This window comes from Phascolarctos cinereus, unplaced genomic scaffold (assembly GCF_003287225.1).
Source record: "Phascolarctos cinereus isolate Bilbo 61053 unplaced genomic scaffold, phaCin_HiC Scaffold_4;HRSCAF=312, whole genome shotgun sequence".
Taxonomy (NCBI): domain Eukaryota; kingdom Metazoa; phylum Chordata; class Mammalia; order Diprotodontia; family Phascolarctidae; genus Phascolarctos; species Phascolarctos cinereus.
This window is the reverse complement of record NW_027555847.1, coordinates 499198162-499218793: the sequence shown is the minus strand read 5'-3', so window position 1 is coordinate 499218793 and position 20632 is coordinate 499198162.

The window sequence follows — 20632 nt, the reverse complement described above, 5'->3', positions numbered from 1 at the left end:
TGAATGGATATAAGCTTCTACTGCATCTTAGCAAGGGGAAGGGTAGGGGCAAACAGTGAAAATATTAATTTTCATCAGGAAAAAAAATCAAACTTGTTCAGAACTTTATTGGCAGAAGTGAAATTAGCTTTTCTATAGTAAACAGTTAGGGGCATTAAGGGACTAGTCATCTATTGCCCAGAAAAGGAAAAAGAAAAAAAAGCAGTAGACTCCTTAAATATTCTTGTTCTCAAGAATTCTATTCAGTGTCAAAGACAAATAGAGTCTGGTCCTGGATTTACAGGAGAGAGAGAAAGTGAGAGAAAGCAGATATGGAGAGGAGGGAGGGAAGAAGACACAGTAAGAGAAAGGAGAGAGAGAAAGAGAGAGAGAGAGAGAGAGACAGAGAGAACAGAGAGAGAAAACAGAGCCATATTAAAGAAATTATTTCTTATTAAAAAATCCAATTCTAAAGCAAAATTCCTAAGCTCACAAAAGCTCAGACATTTTTTAAAATGTTTATTGAAAATAAAACCACCACTCACCACTGCATAGCAAAGTATCCCTAAATTCCAGCACAACCCATTATAATCATAGATCCAGCTCCCTTCCATTTACAGGTTCCAGCTGATTGTTAAACTACCACCATAAAGTCTATGCCAAATAAGGCCTAAGCTAAAGTTATCCAAGCAGAATCAAAAAGAAGACCAGAGAGAACAAGGCATATAGGGACAAAGCAGAGACATGCTGTTTTCTAGAATTCCCTGTGTTCCACCAAAAATGGGAGAATAGAGAAGGGTATCAAGAGGGTACCATGGCCGCAGGTAGCATAACTAATAAGTAAAAAGGAATCACATTTGCAGAATGCTACTTATTAATGCATCTTCCCTTAGTTCCCACAACATCGTCAGCACTGGAGGCAGAATCCATTCTGGCTAACAGTAGTAAAATAATGATAATAAACAGTCTTTACTGAGTGTCAATAATGTGCTAGGTGCTATGGAATACAGCTGCTGATCCTTGCCCAGCGGACTCACAATCTTAGCAGTTCCAAATATCACCCAATTTCCAGCCCGAGTTGTCACATGATAGGGAATTTTACAAGCCCATCAAACACCTACACCTTCCTATAAATCAACCCCAACCACAACACTGTGCTCATATCTATATCAATTGTGTATAGCCTGTCGGAGTAATATTCACTGGGGGGCATAAAGTAATAATGTATCTGTCTGCCCTAACACTCATTTACCTTGAAGAACACACGCACACATATACACTCATTTAAAAATAAAAACGTAACCGTTTGTTACAGGGATTTCCAATATCTGTCCTAAAAGAGAGTGTTTTATTTTCAACTGGTCTTTTTGTTTTAATTGCCTCCAAAAACACACTCCTTTTTGATGGGCACAGCTTTTCCCAAGCAAAGTTGTCCTGGTAAATACAGCCGAAGGGAGTGGGTTGTCGTAATGAGTGCCTCTTCTGCTCCTTTACTGGCATTTGAGATGATGGAATAGACCTTGAAAACCAGGGAGAATAAATCATCATGAATCAACATATTACTATTGTTTGTGTCTATCCCTGTGATCTGCCAGCCACCCATAAAGGGATAGAAAAGTTCCTTCTAGGAATTTTACTCCCTTCTGTCCCCTGGATGAATAAGGAAACAGTGCAAGATAAGCACAATTGGGACTGGCTGAAATCCAGCCCCACATTGTATCAATGAAAAGACCCCCTTTTCTTTTGCCTAGCAACAGCCCCTTACCCCGGAGCAACTTAAGGGGCATTTTTCACTCCCAATGTCATTTTAACTTGAACTCCTCTGATATGATGAAAAGGAATAGTAATTTATAGGGTGTTAGTGTGTAAAGAACATTGTTTCCCAATGGGGACCTATATAACCGTGCTTCCGCAGGCACAGGGACACAGGGACTGATTAATTCCCAGTTTAAACATGCACATGGAGGCAGATCTGTTTTCTATTTTTACTGAAGTCACCTCAGACCACTTCTGATTTCCCTGGACCCCATTTCCCTCACCCCAGGAAGGCAACATGCTGGGATACTTCCTGCTGGTATAGGGGTCTGGCTCCTGGCAGCCTCGTGCAGGGAGTCAGTCTGGATTGGATAGGGAAGAAGAAAGCTCTTCATAGCCTACAGAGAAAGATTCTTAAGGGTACCTCAAGCAATTTCTAGGGAGCTAAGCCTCCCTCCTTTCCCTGTTCCATCCCCAACCCTCCCACAACTGCAGGAGAAACAAAAGGTAGAGAATTGTTCAAAATATAAAATTACCATCATCTGGAGGTATCATCGTCAACAGCTCCCCCTTCCATCTTACTGGTATTGTAGGTCTCCCACCAGCCAACCCCGATCTGTTCTTTCTCTCTCTCTCTCTCTCTCTCTCTCTCTCTCTCTCTCTCTCTCTCTCTCTCTCTCTCTCTCTCTCTCTCTCTCTCCCTCTCTCCCTCTCTCTCAATTCATACATGTCTATATATAGATATATACTATATATGTATGTATATGTGTAATATACATACATATGTGTAAGGGGCTTGACCTGGGCATGCCCAGATTGCCTAACATGGAGGCGCCCTGCATCTAGTGTTTTCCTCACATGTGAGTGTAGCCTTCCTTGTTTGCACAGCCAAAATAGGATGTATCTTTAAAACTAGCCACACTGATACAATCTCTCTATTTTCCTGGGCACCCTTTCCTGCTGGGTCCTCAAGATGAAGATTACAGTTCATCCACAGCATGGGCACCATGAACTCAATGAAGAGGTGAGGATATCTTCCTCCCCCCCACTTTACCCCAGCTCCCAAAAAAGGAGGCTTGAGGTCTCTCTTCTGTTTTATTTGTCCTCAGTTTCAGGTGGTAATCCCCACTGGAACCAGGAGTTTGAGTCATGGAGCCAGGATTCCAGTTGGGATGCTGGAGCCAGCCAGCTGAGCAGGGAAGCCCCAGAAAGCCAAAGTACCAGGGACTCCAGCCCAAGGTGGGTTTGGGACTTGGAATTGGGGCTGTGCTCTATATGAACTAAACTAAGCTATGAACCTAATCTCCTCTTTTTCCTCAGACACTAAGCTGTTGAGGGAGAATAAGGGGGAATTATGCATCCCACATGTTGCGGGACTAAATATATATCTGTTATTTTTACCTTTTGATGTAACTTTTTCTTTGTAAAAGCTAATACAATTGTTAGTGGCTAAATGAATCTAGGGTACAGGTAACCACCCCAACATTTTGAGGGAATACCATCAGTGGGGGTAGAACCATTTACAGAGTGCCCAGATGCCCCCAAACCCCTAAAATTTCACCCTGACCCTCATTTTCCTCATATGTAAAGTGAGAGCATTGGCCTTCTAAGGTCTCTTCCAAGTCGTATGATTCTATGATTTCTCATAGCACTCATGGCATCTCTTGCATTCTGCCTTACTCTATGGCTAAAGATCTCCAGGCACACATTCTTTTTTCCTCTACCAAATGGTAAGCTCTTTGAGAGCAGGAACAGTATCTTATTCATTTCTGTCCCCCACCATACCTAGCACAGTGCCTTGCACAAAGCAGGTACCCTTCTCTCACATAGGATGCCCTTTGAGAAAATAAAACAAAGGCACTTCCCCCACCCCACTGAAAGTATACTAGTTAAGGATTCAGCAAATGAAAGACCACTTACTGAGTGAGGACTATTCCTTGGCAAATCTACTTTTGCTGCATTAGTAAATTGAGGTGATTGTTTCAGGATTCCAGTTCAAAGAAGGCTCCCAGCAGGGGACACCATTTTCATCCCTGATCCCTAAAACCAAAATGTGAAAGAGTTAACACCCACTTTCCCAAAGCCATCTTTCTAGGATAAATTTCTATAACTCACATAGTTGTCCATTCATCTAGGGATACATTAAGGGGAAAAAAAAAGCTGCTATTCATCTGGGGAAAGCCCAGCTGGTCTCATGCTTCTCCAAAGGAGTGGCCATCCTACCTGTACTTAGCCACCTCTGCAAAGGACAGGAATAATGTTCCAAGAAGTGGCACAGACACTTCCCCCATGTAAGCAGCATGACCCCTAGTGGGTACCAGGACTAAGGAGACCTACTTGGGATAGCGCATGTATGGCTGATGCTTTGAGAAGGGATCAACAGAAAATTAAGCAGAGACAACACAATTGCCAATATGGTTGCAAAAACTAAATGCAGCTAAGATAACTAGGGAAATAGGAAATAAACACATTTAAAAACACAAAGCCTCTATGTCCTAAAAATTATTTTAAACAGTTCCATCTCTAATTTTTATATGGCATCATTTGCTAACTCTGCACTTGTAACAGAAATCCTCTGACTGAACTTTCTACACTTTCTACATTAAGATAATTTGAATAGAGGTTATTTTAGGAAATGATTAAAAGGGAAGGAAGGATAATGAGCATTTATATAGTGCCTACTGTGTGCCAGGCATTCTGCTAAGCACTTTAACAAATATCTCATTTGAACTTCACAACTCTCTGAAGTAGGTGCTGTTATCATCCCCATTTTATAGCAGTGAAAACTAAGGCAAACAAGACATCTAAGTGACTTGCTCAGTATCACATTGTTAGTCAGTGTCTCAGGCTAGAGCTGAACTTTGTTCTTTTTGACTCCAGGCCCAGGGCATTATCCACCACACCACCAGCTGCCTCTATTAAAATATTAAAAATAGTGAGGTTGGAAGATTTGCCTTTTGTTGAGATCTAATGCTCTCATGAATCCATCATTTTAAAACATCCCAATCCACATTCAATGTTACTTGTAATTTCACTGATGTTTATTTTACTACATATTGTAGTTTAATTAAACATCAGATACAAACTTCACTGGGATCCTCTCTCTTTCTCTCTCTCTCTCTCTCTCTCTCTCTCTCTCTCTCTCTCTCTCTCTCTCTCTCTCTCTCTCTCTCTCTCTCTCTCTCTCTCTCTCTTCTCTTCTCTTCTCCCGTTCCCTCTCCTAACTCCCTTTCCCTCTCTTCTATTCTCTATAATGTTCAGGTCTTGCAAATTCAATACTAACTACCAAAAAGCAACAGTAAACCAGGCAGTGAATGAACTACATTTTGTTTTTAAATAGCTATGTCATATTTATTTCTATTTTATAACTGATAGGTTTTCTATGTGATCCCCTCATCTCCCAAACCTCTAAAAAAAGTCAATAGTAATTCTTATTAACTGCAGTGGCACCTGCACTGTTATGGTCAAATCTGGCCTCAAGCAGGTGCCCCTGCTGCTTGACTCAGCTGGCAACATGCTCAGTCCTGACTCTGGCAGATGCTTCTAGTGGGTGTGTGTGTGTGTGTGTGTGTGTGTGTGTGTGTGTGTGTGTGTGTTTTCTTTCAGGCAGAGAGGAACTTTATGGACTTTTAGAAATTCTTTTTCTGAGCCACCATCTTTTGGTTTAATATAGTTTCAGAACAGAGAAATCTTTTTTGTTTTCTTTTAAATTTTTTTCTTTTCTTTTAAAAAAACTATTATCAAGTTTAGAGATTAAAACCTATGAAACAACAACAAAAAATACATTGATGCTTTAAAAGATAGGTGATTACCTCAGTGTAGGAATGTCTTTCACTGACAACATCTCAAGAGTTATGGCTGAAAGGTTGATCACCTGATAGCTAGCTTTCTGGTGATGAGATACTCAGAACTTACCTGGATCTTGGGCCTTCTCACTATCAATCTTTGTAGGTAACTATCAACACAAAAGATGGATTATGGACAAATCACTCTTGCAATTCCTATGGACAAGATAGAGATGCATGCTAGACCATGGAATAGTTAGGTAGATTTGGAACTAGTTGAGGTTGGACTAAAAAAAAGTCATTAAAAAGTTAATGCCAACTTAAAAGAAGGTCTCTAACGGAACACCCTAGGGATCTGTCCTTGACTCTAAGGTGTTCAGCATTTTTATCAATAATTTGGACAAAAATATAGATGATATGCATATCAAATCTGTAGATGACACAAAGATGGAAGGGATAACTAACAAGTTGAATGACTGATTAGCAAAAAATCTCTTCAAGGCAGAAAAAACGAGTGAAAATGAATATTATAATATTTCATGGAGATAAATGTAAAGATTTACACCTGAGTTTTAAAAAATCAACTTTGAAAATTCAAGATCTGAGAGGCATGGCTAAGAGAGGAATTTGTACTTAATTTAAAAAAGACCTTTCTTTTTTGGACTAGAAGCTTAATATGAGTCAACTGTGCACTTGTATAGCCAGGAAATCTAATGGGATCTTAGACTGCATTAAGAGAGGCACCAAGAGCAGAGCAAATGATTGTCCTCTTAAAATCTGACCTGGAATCCACATCTGGAGTCCACATCTGGATACTGCGTGAAATTCCCAACACCGTATTTTAGGAAGAACTTCAATAAACTGATGATCAGGCTTGTAGAGGGCCTCAGCACCCTAAAACCCAAAGACCAGTTGAAGAAACTAGAAACAGGCTCCCCAGGTCAATAGCTGATTAACTAGTCTTCACATCTAAAACAACTGAGCAAATACTCCTCCCTGGAGGCCTTGGAACAAAGGCTGAATGACCAAAGAGGCGATTCTTCTTCATGCAACAGTTAGGTTAAATGGCCTTGGAGGTTCTTTCTAACCCTGATGTTCTAAGCTTCTGAAATCCAGAGGTCTGTGATTCCATGATTCTTTAATTCTGTGAGTGGACAGTTCATACGAGAACCCTTTTCACTTCCATGGCTATTCCTACTTCTCTCTAGCTTTATCTGCTTTCTCTGCTCTGGGGTGTTTTAACAGTTTTCTCCACGGGTCTGTCCTTCTTGGAGTATGTGGCTTCCATTGTGTGTAGACTTCTTTGAGGGCTGTGGGAGGGGAACAGCGAGAGGAGCCAGATCTGTTATTTCCATTTACTACATAGTGTAAGATAACACAGTACTCTCTCCCAAGATTCCCATCTCTTCTACATCACTGACACAGGTTCCTGGTCAGAACTAAATCCACAATAGCAGTTTTCCTTATTGTTCCCTCTACTTCCTGGTAGATTAAATCATCAGCATGGCAAATGCAGAATTTATTGATGCTCTAATTTAAGAATAAAGCTTTCAGCAGTAGAATTCCCCTCTCTCTCTCCTACTAGTATATTCCGTCTTTGGTGTCAGTTAATTAATCATTATTAGGAAAGCATCATCCATATTATCTCTCTATCCAGGTACTCTAAAGTAAATTCTCATGATGATATATCATTGTGATGCATCATATTAATAGTAATGATAGCAATAATATAGTAATAATATTTACATAGCGTTTTATGGTTTTCAAAGTACTTTACATATATTACCTCATCTGATTACCATATCAATTTTATGGATGGGGAAACTGAGGCTGAGAGAGGCTAAGTGACTTGCCCAAGATTGCATAACTAATAAGTGTCTGAGACAGGATGTGAGTTCAGGTCTTCCCATTAAAAGTTCAGTGATCTAGTCCCTGTTATAGTGAAAAGAGTACTGGATTTAAAGTCAGAAATCTGGATTCAACTCCCAGATCTGCCACTTACTCCCTAGGTGACCTTGCACATGTCACTTAACTCCCCTGTTTCCTCATGTGTAGAATAAAGAGGACAGACTAAATTATCTTCAAACTCACTTTCAGCTCTAAATCCTATGATCCACTTCCATTTCTCTTTTCTTTTATTCTCACCCAGATGTTCTCTATTGTGTCATCCTCAGATTCCTATATTTACACATAGCTTTGCAAAACATAGCATGAGTTTCCCTTTCTAGTAGATCTGCTTTGTTTGAATTCTTCCGTTACCCAGGCCTGGTCTGTCTGATACCTATCTAAGCATGTTGCTTCTAAGACACAAAGTGGAGTATGAATGGTGCTCCCATCCTATCCAAACCTACCATCTAAAAAGAAGATGTGAAAACGCAAGTGACAATTATGAAACAACTTGTCTTCTCCTTGGGCTCCAACATCTGCTTTGTCACTTACTACCCATGTGTCTTTGGCCCTCAACTATAAAAGTGAAGGTTGAACTAAGTCATTTTCATTTTTTTCTTTTTTTTTCTTTTTAAAAAATTACTTACTTATTTAGTTTTAGTTTTCAACATTCATTTCCATAATATTTTGAGTTTTACATTTTCTCCCCCTCGCTCTCTTCCCCCTTCCTCAAGACAGCATGCAATCTGATATAGGCTCAACTTATACATTCATATTAAGCAAATTTCCCTTTAGTCATGATGTAAAGAAGAATTAGAACTGCTGGGAGGAACCATGAGAATGAAGCAATAAAACAAAACAACAAAAGAGAAGAAGAGTAAATAGTATGCTTCCATATGCATTGACTCCATAGTTCTTTCTCTGGAGGTCAATATCATTTTCCATCACAAAACTTTTGGAGTTGTCTTAGATCCTTGCATTGCTGAGAAGAGCCAATTCTATCAAAGTCAATCACTGCACAATGTGGCTGTTACCATGTCTAGTGATCTCCTGGTTCTGCTCATTTCATTCAGCATCAGAACTAAGTCATTTTTAAGGTCTCTTCATGCTTTAAAATGGCAAACTTAGGTCTCTATGACTTCCTGGTTTCCTGTCTACTGGTTTCCATTATGGTTCTTCCATTCTCATCTACCTGTCACTATCTGTCCTATGAGTCATTTTGAATGGACTCATATCTTGGGATACAACCTTGTCTGCTCCCTCAGCTTTGGAATTTCATCTCCCTCCTCCATCACTGTATACTGACCCCAATCCACCTTATCTCCCACTGCCTCAGGCCAAAGTAGCTAGTATTAATCCCTTACTTTATGTTCCTTCCACTGTCGTGAGTCCCATCCTACCAAGTTTTAGCAATACTCAAGACTACCTGCCTCCTTTTTTATTACTCATAATGTAATCATTGGTATACGGACCTTTGAGACTATAAGTGTTGTTCCCAACTATTCCCAATTCCTGAAAATTACTAGACATTTTCATGCTATTGTTCTTCTTTTCATGACACACCTGATGTCCTTCATTTTATTCAGTGGAATAGGTCTAAGAACAATCTCCTAGAGAAAAGAAGGCTTAGAAGGAAAATGATAGCTGTTCTTCAAATACATGAAAAGCTTTCATAGAGAAGGAGGGTTAGATTCAGTCTGTATAGCTCCAAAGGACAGAATTAAGATCTATGGTTGAGAGTTACATGATGATAGACTTCAACTCAATAAGGAATACCATTCTAATAATCAAACACACCCAAAAATGGAATAGACTTCCTCACAAAGTTGTGAGCATCCCACAACTGAAGGGTTTAAGCACGGGATGGATGGCCATCTGTCAGGAGCTCCTGCATTTGGTAGATGCTAACTAACATTACATTTAAAGGTCCCTTCCCATTGTAAGGTTTTATGATTCTTGTGAATCCAACAGCCATTTTGAGACTGATCAAGTTCTGACAATGATATGAATTCAGATCAATTCTGGGAACATAAATATGGTTGTGATGTCATTCTAGGGTCTTATGTTCCAGGTTTGTATAGATCCTCTGTCAGCCAAAATAACCAGAAGGCCCCTGAAATATCCCTATCTTTCCAGGGTGCTTGGGACCACTTATCCATTTAAAGCATCTAGCACAATGGAAATGAACCACTTTTCCATTCTCAGGTTTTACCCTGTAGGGGATAGTTCTGATATGAACCAAAAGTGCTCCTCCATAAAGTAAGTATCTATTGTACATGTTAAGACCATATAAGAATTCTTGATAATGCAACCACAGATATAACTTTGTTCAACAACCTTCTGATTATTAATGTCAAGAAAGGTATAAAACACGAAGATGTATACTTTTCTCATGTGTTCATGTCTGCCATGGAATATATGTCCTGCACTATTCCAAATCAAATTGCCATTTCCTTCTCCAGTTCATTTTATAGATGAGGAAACCGAGGAAAAATAGGGTTAAGTGACTTGCCCAGGGTCAGACAATTAGTAAGTGTCTGAGGCCAGATTTGAACTCAGGAAGATGAGTCTTCCTGACTCCAGGCCTGGTACTCTGTGCACTATGGCGTGTGCATATTCCAAATCAAAAACAATTCTCTACCTATGGTATTGTACTCTAGATACTCCTGTCTCTGGATGATGTTGTATTGTTTTTATTAAGGGCAGAACATTACCAAGCCTCCTCAATACAAGATACGATTACTCAAAAAAAAGATTAGCCTGACAATCCACAGAGGAAAAACCAAATGGATGAAAAGTACTTATTGTCCAGACTATGACACATATAGTTGAATAGCCTGTCCATGAGTTAGTATTTTAGGAAATATATTTTAGACAGGCACTGCAGCTGGACCTACAATCAAATTGGAGGAAAAGAGTAGGCTGAATTGCATTTGGGCAATTACACAAAGTTTTGAATGATCCCAAGCCTCTTCCCAGCACAAAAGTCCATTTTTCCATAAAAAAATTTTTCACAGTAAGTATACGCAGTTATGAATCTAGAAACACCATAGTACCCAAAGAATCTATGTCATGGTGACCAGAGTTTAATGGAGATATTTATGGAGGGTATAAGTAGGGCAGTAGAGCAGTATATTTCACAGGATGATCTATCTACATGTAAGAACTACATGTGGCTGATATAATTCAGGAATGTAGGATGAGAAAAGGAGGGAGGCTAGTCATGTAGCAAAGGTCAATTCAAAAAGCACTTATTAAGCACCTACTAATTACCAGGCTCTATACTAAGCATTGGAATGAAGGACTATAGCTGGACAGCCTAAGTGCTGCCCTGGCATCCACAAAACATAAAGAGCAACAACAACCCTGGATCCTAGAGGGTCAGCTAGGTGGCACCATAGTGCACAGAGTGCCAGGCCTGGAGTCAGGAAGACTCATCTTCCTGAGTTCAAATCTGGCCTCAGACACTTACTAATTGTCTGACCTGGGCAAGTCACTTAACCCTATTTTTCCTCAGTTTCTTCAACTATAAAATGAGCTGGAGAAGGAAATGGCAAACCACTCCAGTATCTTTGCCAAGAAAACCCTAAATGGGGTCATGAAGAGTCAGACACAACTGAAAACAACTGACCAACAAAAAAGACGCTAGAAGAAGGCTTCCAGCAAAGTGAATAGATCTTCTGTGAAGGGTTATGGACAAGAATCTCACTGAACATAAAGGCATGCCTAGGTGGTGATGCACCAAAGGAAGAAATACCCACACCAATGAGAAAGCAGTAGTATGGTACATGACATATTTCTAAATCTTGGAAACATCATAATCCAGAAAATTCATTGGAGGCAGTTTTACAAGAGCACCCTATATTTCTATAAAGGCAGTGTAGCATAATGGATAGAGAGTCGGCCCTAAAGTCGGAACTATCTGGCTTCCAATCCTGCCTCTGACTCGCCTAGTGCTTAGCACAATACCTGACACATAGTAGGTACTTTATCAATGCTTATTGATTAACTGACTGACTGAAGTGACCCTAGGCAAGTGACATAACTTCTCAGTGCTTGCTGTAGGCCACTCTCTAAAATGAGAACCTGCATTAATAAAGGAAGTTATCTATCCAGGAATTCCTTATGCCAATGAAGTTACAAGTCCAGTTCCTAACCTTACATCTGTATTTCACTTCACACTTTCCCAAGCCCTTTCATAAATATTATCTCCTTTGCGTCTTGTGACAACCCTGTCAGATACACAGGAAAGGTATAATTAGCTACATTAGCTTCTCACTGAGGGGAGCTGGTTTGCCCATGGTCACACAATTGCTTCCATAGCACAAAGTATCCCATTCCTGTGTGTTGGTGATGAAATGTCTGGAAAAAATCTGGTGCTCCTTAAATGAGAAAAAAAAATTTTTCAGTTCCCCTTGATGAGTCCCATCTCTGATCACGTGCAGGGCTCACCATGTGGGGAAGCGCCTCGAGAAATTCTAAAGCCATCAGGAGGCCCATGCAGATCTGAGAACATAATTTTCCCCTGGGTCTTCCTGATTGGATTTCCCATCTCCACAGCCCTCCTGTTCTGTTGGGGTGTTTGCGAGTTTTGCATTTTTCTAAAATTCTTTATATTTATTATTGCTGTATCCTGACCTACTATAAAGGAAGAGGGGGTGGGGGACCTCATTAAAATTACATCAAAAGGAAAAAAGAGGAAATAGAGCTTCAAACTCCTGCAATCTACCACACAATAACCCAATCAGCTAGAACACACAGGTTTAAATGGACTCCATCCTAAGGTGAACCAAGATGAATAAAACCCCCTCCAGGCAATTTATTTCCTTCAGGACACCAAGGGGTAAGCCCTATTAAAGTGAAGCCATCAAAATGCCTGGCATTCATATAGTGCTTTTAACCTTTCAAAGTGCTTCCACATTTATTTCTCTCATTTGATCTTTGCAACAATCTTGCAGGAGATGGGGAGGGTGGGTATTATCTTCCCCATTTGACAGATGAGGAAACTGAGGCATAGATTTTAGATGACCTTCAATGACAGAGACAAGGCTAGCACCCAATCATCCTGGTTCTAAGTCTACTAAACCATGCTATCTCCCACAAAATGAGCCCAGACCTAAAAGAAATCAGACATTCAAGAACATTAATGTCTTCTGCCTCTCTTTTTTTAGTCTCTTTATCGTTTGGCTTTCATGGAAATCCAGATTTGTGTGAAACCTTGAAGTGTATTTGGGGCACTTGGGGACTGCATCCCTCTGTTCTTAGTGATATTAGGAACAAGAGAAAGTCAAGATAGCTAAGAATATATAGTCCCAAGAAATAAAGCCATGATGTTGAAAATTTGTTGACGTTTTCAGAAGTCCAAGAACAAATTTAATCTTACAATCAGCTCATTGACTAATAAGAAAGTGGGATGAGCATGGCTCAGTGTCACAATGCTACCATATGGTGGCAGCAGGAGAATCTGCCAGCAATCTTTTGTCCACCCCTGGAAACCTACTTGAGGAAAGGTAAGCCAGGGTGGCCTGTATAATGTGAAAGAGAGCAAAAACAGTCAGTGACTAAGTGAGCCCAGAGTAAAATAGAGACTGAGAAGAAGACATAGAACAGTGAGATGAAGTAAATTGAAAATCATAGTGATTGTAGACCAGAACTGGAAGAATGATGGTACCCTCAACAGAAACAGGTTAATTAGGAGAATGGATTTCATAGAAAAGATAATGAATTCTGTTTTGGACTTAGTGAATTTGGGTTCCCTAGGAAACATAGGACATCCAAGTGAAGATGTCACTCAGTAAGTTGATAAACATTTATTAAGTGCTACTATGTGCCAAGCACTGTGCTAAGCCCCGGGGGACACACATATGAAAAAGATGGATAGACCTGCCCTCAAGGAGCTTACAGTCTAATGGGGGGAGACAACACACTAAAGGAAGCTGAAGTGCTCTGCGTGAGAAAGAAAGGGAAGGTATCTGTCATGGCAGGGCATGAGAAGTCCAAAGGAATACAACAGGCTAGGAAATGAAGAGATGGCTGGCCTCAGAGCTATCTTTAAATAGAGATTTGGGGAGGAGCTGTCCACTTTGCCCCCTAACCAGAGAGGTCATAGGGTGAGAAAGTGCTGATAAGGTATTGAGTACAAGGCTGATATGTTCTTGCAGGATGGTGAGGGTCCTCAGAACATGATGAAGAAATTCAAGAGTATAGTCAGGTAGGAAATAAAGGCAGATGTATATGGGACATAGGGCATCCAAGTGGAGCTGTCCAACAGGTAGCTGGAAATAGGGCACTGGAGCTGAGGAGACAGATGAGAGCTGGATATATAGATAGAATAATATAATCTTTTCTAATGACTTAATGAATTAACTCCAAGGTAACATAATGGCTTTTTAACATTGACCCTCTAGAGACACAGTAAGGAGTGAATCTAAAGGCAGATGAAGGAAATGTTTGGGAGTCAGAAGTGCTTTCTGCACTTTTGAGACTTATAGGATTCAAAGAGCCTAGAATTCTTAGGTCCTTCTTGAATGTCTGATTTCTTTTAGGTATGAGCTTACTTTATGTGAGATATCACGGTTTATTAGACTTAGAACCAGGAAAAGAGTGAGTTATAAAGAGGCAGTGTCGCCCAGTGGAAAGGACACTGGACAGAATGCTAGACTTGGAGTCAGAGGACTTGGGTTCAAATCCCAGTTCTGTCACCTATTATGAGTGTGACTTCGGGCAAATCACTAAAGCTCTCTAAGCCTGTTTCTTCATCTATAAAATAAGGGAGTTGGACTCAGTGATCTCTTTGATAGCTTCCATCATGAATTGCCTTTATTAAATATAAAGGTAAGGCCTAGAGGATAATAATTCAGAAAAAAATGATCACCCCCGATGGATAGCTATTGCAATAGCTTTTTCCCTAGACCAGGGGTAGGGAATCTGTAGCCTTAAGCCCACATGTGGCCTTCTAGATCCTTAAGTGTAGCCTTTTGGCTAAATCCAAATTGTTCTATAAAATTTGGATTCATCTTCTACACAGATGCCTAATAGATATTCCTAAAACACAGAGCTGGCCATATCACTATCCTATTCAAAAATCTTCAGTGACTCACCATTATTTCTAAGAAAAAATACAAAACCCCCATATTAGCATTGCAAGATCTCCATTCTACGGTTCTCACCTCCTTTTCCACTCTTATTTCATAATCCTGCCATTCATAAATTCAATTGTTATGAGAGCTGTTCCCTTGGGCATAATATTATTCATTCCATCTCCTTCCTCCATGTTCTTCCACTGTTGGTTCTCTGTATTCCCTTCTTTGCTAAAGGTATCATTTCTAAGATGTATAAGGAATTGAATGAAATTTGTAAGAATAAAAGCTACTCTTCAGTTAATAAGTGGTCTTATCTTCACTTCTTAGAAAAACCATTTTCCTTCAAAGGGCAGCCCAAGTGCCTCTGAAAGGCACTTTCTGATCTCCTGCTGTTGCTACATGCTTGCTCTCTCTCTCTCTCCTCTCTCTCTCTCTCTCTCTCTCTCTCTCTCTCTCTCTCTCTCTCTCTCTCTCTCTCTCAAACGTCTTGTACATACTCTTCATTTCCTTATATACTAGCTATCATAATTTGTCCCTCTGGTAGAATGTAAGCTCCTTGAGTCAGCTACTGTTGTTGGGTTTTTCCCTTGTATTGCCAGTGCCTAGCAAAAAAAAAAAATTGTTGAATTGATTTTGCATAAAAAGTGTACAGTTGGAAAAGGTGGCAGGCCAGTCATACAGCAGGATGAGAGATCATATAAACTACTATGCCAGTTTTCACAAAGTATTTTTCTTTTTAAACTAAAATAAGGCCTCCAGCACATTAGATAAATTCCCTATAGAGGATATATGAGAAAATGTGGACAAAAATTGTACAGGGTGGAAGGAAGGAAGGAAGGAAGGAAGGAAGGAAGGAAGGAAGGAAGGAAGGAAGGAAGGAAGGAAGGAAGGAAGGAAGGAAGGAGGAGAGGGAGAAGAAAAGGTAAGGAGGAAAGGAAGGAAGGAAAGAAGGGAGGAAAGAAGGAAGGAGAGAGTAAGGGAAGAAGGTAAGGAGGAAATGAAGAAAATAAGGAGGAAAGGAAGGAAAGAAGGAAGGGAGAAAGGAAAGAAGGGGAAAAAGGAAGGAAGGAAGGAAGGAAGGAAGGAAGGAAGGAAGGAAGGAAGGAAGGAAGGAAGGAAGGAAGGAGAGAAGGAAGGAAGGAAGGAAGGAAGGAAGGAAGGAAGGAAGGAAGGAAGGAAGGAAGGAAGAAGGAAGGAAGGAAGGAAGGAAGGAAGGAAGGAAGGAAGGAAGGAAGGAAGGAAGGAAGGAAGGAAGGAAGGAAAGCAGTGGCTGATAGAATTCTATGGCCAGCTACCTAGGCGTGGGTCCCTGCAAGTCTAGCGTTTGCTCTTAAGAGTAGATGGTGGCAACATTGATAACACTTCCACCAATCCCAACAACTTATATTACTGTCCATGTTTCCACCCTGCCCCCCATTCCCACCCCTGTTACCATTCTTACTACCCATAGGTTTGAAGAAGTTGATGTGGTGCCATCCTGGCTCTTGTTAATAGCTGTTAAGTACCAGATTCAGAACTGTCATGTTTCCAAGGTTTTTACCACAAAAGGCCAGTGAGCTTGAGATCACTTCCCAGGAGGCTCTTGCCCTCCTTTCACATCCAAGGTCATAACACATTTTCTTTGTCTTCCTAGTAAAATGCCAGCCAAGAAGCATCTTTTAAACTTTGCATTTAAGATCAAGCCAATCATTAACAACAGCCTGTTCTCCGCTATTTAGGGCTGACACGTGAGAGTTGGGTTATCTATCTAGTCTGTGGATTATCTGAGTCCTTGCCCCCCACTTTTTTGTCCTTTTTTGACCATTTCTCTGTGAGTAAGATGCTCCACCCAGTAGGGAAAGGAAGATGAAAGGATGAAACTCAAAGTTAAAGCTTTATTTGTGCATTGTTTTGCTTTACAACCAAGGAACAATTTTCTAACTGCCTCGGACTAGCCTGACTCAACCAAGAGAGATCCCTTCCTTCCATTATTTCTCCACTCTGCACCATTTGCCACCTTTTCTGCTGCCAAGTACAAATTTGAAATAACATGCAAGGTTTTTTTTAATTTCTACATTTACCAACTTATAGAGCTGAAGTAGCAGTTTGAGCAAGAATGTTAAGAAAAAGGCTATGAATTGGTGCTTGATTTGCATATCTTGTCAATTATTTATGGTTTGGGGTAACCTCTACCAATAACTTTTCGCCTTTATCTTCCTCAATCATCAAGAGATGGCTCAAGAAAAAAGTAACAAGATCAGCATCTCCTGCCTTCTTTGGCTTATGGCAATTAGTGCTTGGTCTGCTATAGTGATCATCACTAGGGACTTTTAATCCCAGTTTCATGAGATATACTTTCATATTTTTGAAGTTCTTAAAGTCTAGGGCCATCACTGCCTCTGCCAACAGCACAGGTAGCCTTCAACTTGGTGTGATTTCAGAAGAACCACAAGTCCCCAAGTTGTACTTCGCTCCCGTCTTAACTGATATTTCCACCATTAGTGTCACTTATCTGTTAATATTTAAATTATTTGTCATCCTTCTTAATCAATGTGACATGCATTTATCGTGAGACCCTACTCTTTGCAAAGCACTTGCTATGTACTTGGGATCTAGCAAGGTTCTGATTATTTCAATAATGGATTCCATAAAGTTGTCCCATTATTTGAATTTTCAGTCTATAGACAAAGCCAAAAAGCATTCCTGCTCTCAAGGCATTTACATTATCCTGGAGGAGGAAGCTACAATTCTTGCACAGATTAGTGAATATCATAATGTAATTTGAGAAGGAAGAGAACACTAATATTAGGAGGATCAGGAAAGGCTTCCTGTGGGTAGTGACATTTGAGATGAACCTTGAGGGAAGCTAAAGAGAGGGAATGAGGTGGTTTATTCCATACATGAGGGATAGTCTATGCAAAGGTAAGGAACAGGAGATAGAATGAAAAATTTGGGAACAGCAGACAGACCAGTTGACTATAATAATGAATCTAAGCTCCAGAAGAGTATCCTGCCTCACTTTTTGATTTGTTTATACATCACCTAGAGTGGTGCCTGGCACATAGTAGACATTTGATGAATGCTTTTTGATTTATCCATCAAGTACGTGAAGGGGCTGTGATATGTCTAGAAGATAGGCAGGAATCAACCTATGAAGAGACTAGAATGCCAAGCTAGGGAGTTTGCATTTTGTCCTAAAGACAATAGGGAGTGTCTTAAGTTTCTTGAGCATGGGAGTAACCTAGTTAGAATTGTGCTTTAGGAAGATAATTTTGTAGCTGTAAGGATGCAAGAGACTTGAGACTAATTAATAATCTTTGGCAATTGTACAGACAAAAAGGGATAAATGCAGGGGTCTGCCAGAGCCAGCCCAAAGGCTAGGGAAAGCCAATTATTAAATTTTCAGCGTGAGTGTTTACACCCCAGGAATTGGCAAATGCTGCAAATTGGGCCTTGATTTATCATTTTGTTGATTGGCTAGACTTGAGAAAGTGTTAATAATGCAGATTAAAGTGTATTGGTAGTATTTCCAGACACTGTTGTTAAATATTTACCAGCACACCCCTGGATAAATGCCTAAACAAGCATGGTAGTTCCACAAGTGAAGGGAAGGGATGGATTAGCTCAGTGTTAAAATGTACATGTTACCCAAGAAGACAGTGCCTGGCACGTAGTAAGTATTTAATAAATGACTGGCACATCAGCGTAGATTATTTTATCAGATTTATTATCAGCCACATTGGAAGTATAGCAGCATGTATGACAGACAGGACACTGGAATTAGATGGCTGGTCGTCAGATCACACATTTAGAACTGAAACTGACCTTAGAAATTAACTAATCCAATCTTCTCTTTTTTCAGATGAGGAAACTGAGGCTCAGGAAGGTTGTGACTTACCTAAAGTCAAACAGATATTACATGACAACCTGGGATCTGAAACCACATCCTCTGAATACCAATCCACCCCTTTTCACTCTTTAAATGTCCCAGAATGGGGCAGGTTGGTGGCACAGTGGATAGAGTACTGGCCCTGAAGTCAGGAGGACCTGAGTTCAAATCTGGCCTCAGACCAAACATTTGACATTTACTAGCGGTGTGACCCTGGGCAAGTCACTTAACCCCAATTGCCTAAAAATAATTTTTAAAATAAAAATAAATAAATAAATAAATGTCCTGGGATTCCAGCATTGACTCTGCCACCCAGTCACTGAAGGATCTCAAGAAAAATCACTTAATCTTTTGAGCCTCAGTTTCTTTATCTGTAAAATGTGGGTAATAATTCATGGAACTGCCTAAGTCGCAGGATTTTTGTGAGGATCACAAGATCATAGATGTAGAGCTAGAAGGAAACTTAGATGCAATTCAATCTAGCTTTCTCATTTTACAAATTAGGAAACTGAGGCTCAGAGAGCTGATGCGACTTACCCAAGGTCACACAACTAATGTTTTAAAGTATGACGAAAATTTCCTTGGGTTTATTTGCATGCATTTTGTATATTCCCAGCACCTAGGTACATAATAGGAGCGTAAATAATCAATTGACTGAAATATTTTGTAATGGCAAAGCACAATCCATGTGAGCTATACATATTACTAGTATGTTGTAGAAGAAACAAAGAGTATATATAGCTGAAGAGGGATATAATACATGACAGGTAGGTTTCAATATATATATGTTGATACATTAATATATCAATTAATATATTGATATATACATATAATATATAAAATTATACATGATATATTTGTATCATATTAATATTACATACAATATATTTATATAACTATATATAATATATAGCTATATTATGTCTAATATATAAGTGCATTGTTAATAATATATCATATTATATATAACATATGATATGTTATACACAATATTATACATAATATATATTCCTATATTACATATAAATGGATATATGCATGTGTGTATACATATATATGGATATATGTTAAGTCATATGAATAACAATGACAGTTACCACCCCCTGGATAGATACGGGGCTGTATGAGTTATCAGCTGAGCCATCCTGAGTGCTGGGCTCTGGGAAGTTAGAGGTAATAATCAAAGTTAGAGAGGCCAGACCCTAGATAGTGGGACACCCTGGACAGGCCCTTTAAAAAAAAATGTTACTAAAAGGCTGAGATGCCCAAAGGAGGTATCCCCTAGGCAGGTAAAGGGAATAGAGTCAAACTTTACCAACCTCAATTTGACCTGATTAAGCTTCTTCCTCCATCTTCATTTCTTGAGGCTACAGTTTCTTAGTTCCTTTTGAGACATGATGATAACCACCTTGAGGAGTATGTGATCACAACCAATTTAGGGAATGATAACTATTATGGAAAATTTAGCAAACTGATATGAATTAATCCTAAACCATAGCATGAACACCTGAGGACACTCATACCAAACTAGGTGATCCTACATGGCATGACCAGGACTGGCCCACAGTAAAATTAGGAAACAGGTGAAGTCAGTGGCCTTCTCCAGCACCTCCCCCCAGGGTCAGTGCATTAGGTGCTACCAATTTGCCCAGTTCTTCTGGGCCCTGACTTTCTCAAAGCTTTGCTAATCACCTGGCAATGGGGCTAATCACTTGGGGCATATGGCTGCAACTGAGTTTGAAACACTCTGGAAGGAGAGATTCTATCAAGATGGCTCTGCCTGTCAGCACTGCCGAGGGGAATAGACCCCATTCCCAATCACTTTGAATGGGTTCTATTCTTTTCTAGTTACCAGTTGCTTATGTGTCTGGCTGTGTCAGTTCACTGACATTACTCAGTACCTTGATACTAAGATAGCTAAAAGTAGAGCAAGACAGAAAGGCCAAAAGGCAGATAAATGATCAGGAACTAGGAGAACAACTGGAATCGAAGGTACAAGGCAAAGTAACAAGGTACCAGTAACAAGTATTATGAGTCCTATGCTTATGTGAGAACTATAGGGTCAAAGGAGGGGAACAGAGAGGAAGAGGAGAAGGAGAAGGAGGAGAAAGAGGAGGAGGAAAAGAAGGAGGAGAAGGAGGGAAAAGAGAAGAAGAAGAAAGGAAGGAGGAGAAGAAGGAGGAGAAAGAGGAGGAGGAGGAGGAGAAAGAGGAGGAGGAGGAGGAGAAGGAGGAGGAGAAGGAGAAGGAGAAGGAGAAGGAGAAGGAGAAGGAGAA